This window comes from Trematomus bernacchii, unplaced genomic scaffold (genome assembly GCF_902827165.1).
Source record: "Trematomus bernacchii unplaced genomic scaffold, fTreBer1.1, whole genome shotgun sequence".
Lineage (NCBI taxonomy): Eukaryota > Metazoa > Chordata > Actinopteri > Perciformes > Nototheniidae > Trematomus > Trematomus bernacchii.
In genome coordinates, this window is record NW_022987631.1 from 325,412 (window position 1) to 331,411 (window position 6,000).

Consider the following 6,000-nt stretch of genomic DNA (forward strand, 5'->3'; position numbering starts at 1 on the left):
CTCAACAGTCACACAAGGAAACACATCACCTTTTGTGACTCCGAATTCCCCTAATCCTTGTCTCATCTCTTAAGACTTCTGTTTTTTTAACTCAGTTCTGTCATCTCTCGCAAATTATGTTAGTTTAGTTTAGTGTTTTTGTCTTTGTCTAGTGATTTTCCCCTTTATCTTTTAATAGTAACCTTCCCTCTCGTTTCAGATACTCTGATTCACAGCTGATGCGCCGGTGACGATGGCCGCATCGTCTTTGTGCTCCTCTCCAACTTTGCCCATTTTCGCATTTTGTACATATTTCTTTTACTTTTGCCGTTTTACTTTTAACATGGTTCGCAACATGCTAGCCGACCGCACCTACTCTGCCATACAATATAGCAGAGAGGAACTTTTCCAATTGCGAAACTTCGTGGACAATATTAACCCTCCGACAAACAATGGAGATCCACCATGGCTACCTGTTGCTGTTCTACCTGAGAGACGCAAGAAGAAGACAAAGCGGGGATGCCGGGCCGGGTTGCTGGTCAGACTGAGAAAACGTGAGAATCGGCCCCCTCTTCCGAGTATTCTTCTGGCTAATGTTCAATCCATTGAAAATAAGCTAGATGAACTCAGAAGCCGGATTGCTTTTCAACGGGACATTAAGAACTGTAACGTGTTAATTCTCACTGAGACTTGGCTCAACCCCGCTATCCCGGACTCCGCTATTGTCCCTGACGGATTCTCTATTTTTCGTCAGGACCGGACTGCAAACTCGGGGAAAAGTAAGGGAGGCGGTGTGTGTGTAATGACTAACAACAACTGGTGCTCAGATGTGAAGATTATTTCATCGGACTGTTCCGCACAGCTAGAGCACCTCATGATTTCATGTCGGGCCTTCCATCTGCCGAGGGAATTCACATCTGTTGTGATAACAGCAGTGTATATCCCGCCGCAGCCACTCGCCGACAACAACACGGCACTCGATCAGCTGTTTGGGTTTATTGATAAAACCGAGACGTCACGGCCAGATGCGGCGTTCGTTGTGGCCGGAGATTTCAACACCGCCAACATGAAGAAGGTTTTGCCAAAATATTACCAACACATCAACTTCCCGACGCGCGGGGGAAACATACTGGACCATGTTTATTCCCCTTTCCGGAATGGATATAAGGCTCTCCCTCGCCCTCCCTTCGGCAAATCAGACCATATCTCACTACTGTTGTTGCCTGCTTACAAGCAGAAACTTAAAAGGGACAGACCGATAACAAGGACAGTACAACGATGGAGCGAGGAGTCAGATTCAGCACTGCAGGATTGCTTTGCATCTACGGATTGGAGTGTGTTTGAGGACAATAACATCAACACACACACGGACACTGTCATCTGCTACATTGGGAAATGCATCGATGACGTGGTACCGAAGGTTTCTGTACGGACATTCCCAAATCAAAAGCCCTGGGTAAACGGTGAGGTGCGCGGCAAACTGAAAGCGCGCACTCTCGCGCACACAGCGGGAGATTTGGAGGAGTACAGGAAGTCTAGGTATGATCTCCGGAGAGCAATAAAAAATGCAAAGAGACGGTACAAAGAGAAGGTGGAATCTGACTTCAAAGGCTGTAACACTAGGAATATGTGGGCGGGACTAAGGACAATGACTGACTACAAAGGAGCAGCGGGGGGTGCTGCGGGAGTGTCTGCGTGCGCATCTCTCCCAGATGAGCTAAACAGTTTTTTTGCACGCTTTGAGAGCAGCCAGGCTGTGGAGGTACAGAGGGACCAGGAGCTACACTGCCCTTTTGTTTTAAATAGGGCAGATGTGTGTAAATCCTTTAAAAGGGTTAACCCACACAAGGCTCCTGGACCTGATGGCATCCCTGGCCGTGTTCTCAGGGTGTGTGCAGTTCAGCTGGCAGAGGTGTTCACAGACATCTTCAACAGGTCCCTGCTGCAGTCTGTAGTCCCCACATGTCTTAAACACTCCACCATCATTCCTGTCCCCAAAAAGACAATCATCACCTGCCCCAACGACTACCGCCCAGTAGCACTCACCTCCATCATAATGAAGTGCTTTGAGCGGTTAGTCAAATTATTCATCACCTCCTCCCTCCCTGAATCTCTGGACCCCCTGCAGTTTGCCTACAGAGCAAACAGGTCCACAGACGACGCCATAGCCCTCACCCTCCACACTGCCCTCTCACACCTGGACCCGAAGAACAGGAACACATATGTGAGAATGCTGTTCATTGACTACAGTTCAGCATTCAACACCATTGTGCCCTCCAAGCTGGCCATCAAGCTCAGAGACCTCGGGCTCAACAGCGCCCTCTGTGACTGGATCCTGAACTTCCTGACGGGCAGACCCCAGGCAGTGCGGGTGGGAAATATCACATCCTCCACCCTGATTCTAAACACCGGTGCCCCTCAAGGCTGCGTGCTCAGCCCTCTCCTCTACTCCCTGTTCACCCACGACTGCGTGGCCACACACAGCTCCAACACCATCGTGAAGTTTGCTGATGACACGACCGTCATCGGCCAGATCACAGACGATGACGAGACGGCGTACAGAGAGGAGGTCGAAAACCTGACATCTTGGTGCCAGGATAACAACCTCCATCTCAACATCAGCAAAACAAAGGAGCTGATTGTGGACTACAGGAAGCAGCAGGGAGAGGGACACGCCCCCATCGCCATCAATGGGACTACGGTGGAGAGAGTCAAAAGCTTCAGGTTCCTTGGGGTCCACATCACTGAGGACCTGACATGGTCTCTTCACACCACCACCATCACCAAGAAAGCTCGACAGCGGCTCTTCTTCCTCCGCAGGTTGAGGAGGTTCAAAATGGATTCCAGGATACTCTGCAACTTCTACAGGTGCACGATAGAGAGTATCCTCACTGGCAGCATGACGGCCTGGTACGGCAGCTGCACCGACCTCGATCGTAAGGCTTTACAGAGGGTGGTGAAAACTGCACAGCACATCACCAGGACGGAGCTGCCATCCATGGAGGACCTTTACTCCCAGCGGCTCAGGAAGAAATCACTACGGATTATCAAAGACCCCCATCACCCCAGCCACAAACTGTTCTTTCTGTTGCCGTCTGGCAGACGTTACCGCAGCATCCTGGCAAGGACAAGAAGATTCGGAGACAGTTTCTTCCCGCGGGCAGTGAGACTGTTAAACAATTGAACTGTTGAAACAACTTCAAACATTCAACTGCTACTCAGTAGTATGTATCTAATACCTAATATATATATATCATTCCAATAACTTGTATATAGACTCTATTGCACTATTCCACATCATAACTTTATTTCATTTTTATAACTATTATTATTTTTGTATTGCTCATGCTCTTATTGTTATTATGTTATGTTATTATGTTGCATTGTTGGAGAAGCCTGTGACATAAGATTTTCAACTGCATAATTACTCTGTAGCTATGTCAGATTGACAATAAAGAACCTTGAACCTTGAACCTTGAACCTCCTTTCCTTGTGTGTCTTCCCACACCTGTGATTGTCGACCCCGCCCCTGATTGTTTCCACCTGTTCCCCATTACCTGGTGTATTTATTGTCCTCGTCTCCCTTTGTCCTGTGCCAGTTCGTTTCGTTTCCTGTGACTAACCACAAGTGTATCATGCCAGGTGAAATCTCAAGCAGAGCTTTGAGCCACGTCTTGTTTTCTGAGATTTGTTTTGTTAGTGTTTTTCCTCATTAAGAGTGACTTTGTTTTGAAACTGTTTTTCCTCGTTAAGAGTCATTTGTGTTTTGACCTCTGTTGAAGAGCTTTGGTTTGAAATAAACCTTTTTTGTTAAAACCTGTGTGAGTCGTGCATTTGAGTTCAAACCCGTTAATTCAGTCGTAACAGTACGAACTGGCCAAAACATGAACTCAGCCGACTCTGAACAGCTGAAATCAGCGCTTCGCTCTCAGGCAGGCCGCCTCGCTCAACAGGAGGATAATTTAACGGCCATCCAGCAGGGAATATCGCACGTCACAGACAGCCAGAGGGAGTTCGAGTCATCTGTAACAAACCAGATTAACCACCTGGCGGGGCAGGTTCACCACCTGCTCACTCACCTCAAGGCTGAGCCCTCACCCCCACCTCCGGCCGGACCCGAAGCGAATGCGGACCCGGCGCCCGCTTCCCACACCGTGTCAATCCGTCTGGCTCCGCCTGAGAAGTTTTCCGGGGAATCCCATGACTGCCGTCCCTTTCTGGTGAATTGCAGCCTACATTATAGTCAACTTCCGACAGCCTTTCCCACAGAGAGATCCAAGGTGGCTTTTATGATTTCCCATCTCACCGGACGAGCGGCGGCGTGGGCTACGGCTGAATGGTCACGTGACTCGCCGATATGCGAGTCTTTGGGACAGTTTACGGACTCCCTGACGAACATTTTTGACCACACATCCCCAGGCAGAGAAGCAGCTCGGGTCCTTTACAAGTTAAGTCAAGGAAGACGCAGTGTGTCAGACTACGCAGTGGAATTTCGCACCATTGCGGCCGATAGTGGCTGGAATTCTTCTGCTTTGTTCGATGCCTTCATTAATGGACTTTCTGACCCTATTAAGGATCAGCTGGCGCCCTTGGAGCTGCCTGTGGAACTAGACTCGGTCATTGCCATGTCCATTAGGATTGATAACAGACTTGCTGAGAGGAAACGGGAGAAGGACAGGGCTGCACTACCCTATTTCCACCCTAGAGGGCACCCCTACTCTTCTCACTCTCAGGAGACTGCCATGCCACATTCCTATTTCCTTCCATCCCAGAGGTCAGCGTCTCCCAACAAGGCCGAGGAGCCAATGCAGCTGGGACGTGCCAAGCTGTCTATGGAGGAGCGGCGGCGCCGCCTGCTGGAGGGAAGATGTTTTTACTGCGGCCAACAAGGTCATCTTTGCTCTGGATGCCCGGTAAAAGATGGGGCTCACCAGTGAAAGGGAGGGCACTGGTGAGCCGTCTTTCTACGGCAGATTCTCCTTCCCGCAAGTTGACCAACATAAAGGTAATCTGCCATGGAATAAGTAACTCTCAAAAAGTGTTAATTGACTCTGGGGCTAACGAAAGCCTGATGGATTGGGGATTAGCACATGAACTGAGACTTAAAACTGAACTTTTGTCGTCCCCTTTGAAAGCCAGTGCTCTGGATGGCAAACTTCTATTTCATGTCACACACAAGACCGAATCTGTCACTATCATAATTGATGATCATTGTGAACTCATGTCGTTTCACCTGTTTAATTCTGCTCAACATCCTCTCATCCTAGGTTTTCCCTGGCTAACCAAGCATAACCCCTATGTTGATTGGCGGTCAGGTAAAATTAAGGGGTGGGGGCAGGAGTGTTCACAGGATTGTTTTAAGTGTTTGGGAAACATGGCAGTTGGAGGGGTTTCTGGGGAACGTAGTACCGATCGGGTTACTAATACTCAAACCCCAGATTTAACTTCTGTTCCTCCCTGTTACAATGACCTGGCCAAGGTATTTTGTAAAGTGCGCGCCACCTCCCTTCCTCCTCATAGGCCGTATGATTGTGCCATCAATCTGTTACCTGGGGCTCCAATTCCGAAGGGTAGGTTATACTCCATCTCGGGTCCTGAGAAGGAGGCTATGAAGGAGTACATTGACACCTCTCTTCGTGCAGGTCTGATCCGCCCGTCTTCCTCCCCGGCTGGGGCGGGTTTTTTCTTTGTGGGAAAAAAGGACGGATCCCTTAGGCCAGGGGTTTTCAAAGTCTGGGAAGGTGAGCCTCCCCTCAGAGAACATGAGAACAGCCGCGCCCCCCCTTCCAATTATTATTGCTATTATTATTATTATTATTATTATTATTGTTGTTGTTGCTATAATGCAGGGGTATTCAATTGCATTTCAAAGAGGTCCAGTAAGAGAACATGTCATTAAATGCTCTGTTTTCGCTGTCTACCTTTCTCTTTTTTGAGCACACCATTTGAAGTTACTCCGACTGTTTCTCTCTTTTTGTCCCGTCTCTGTGTGTTTGAATCTATCGTGCTGACTCACTGACT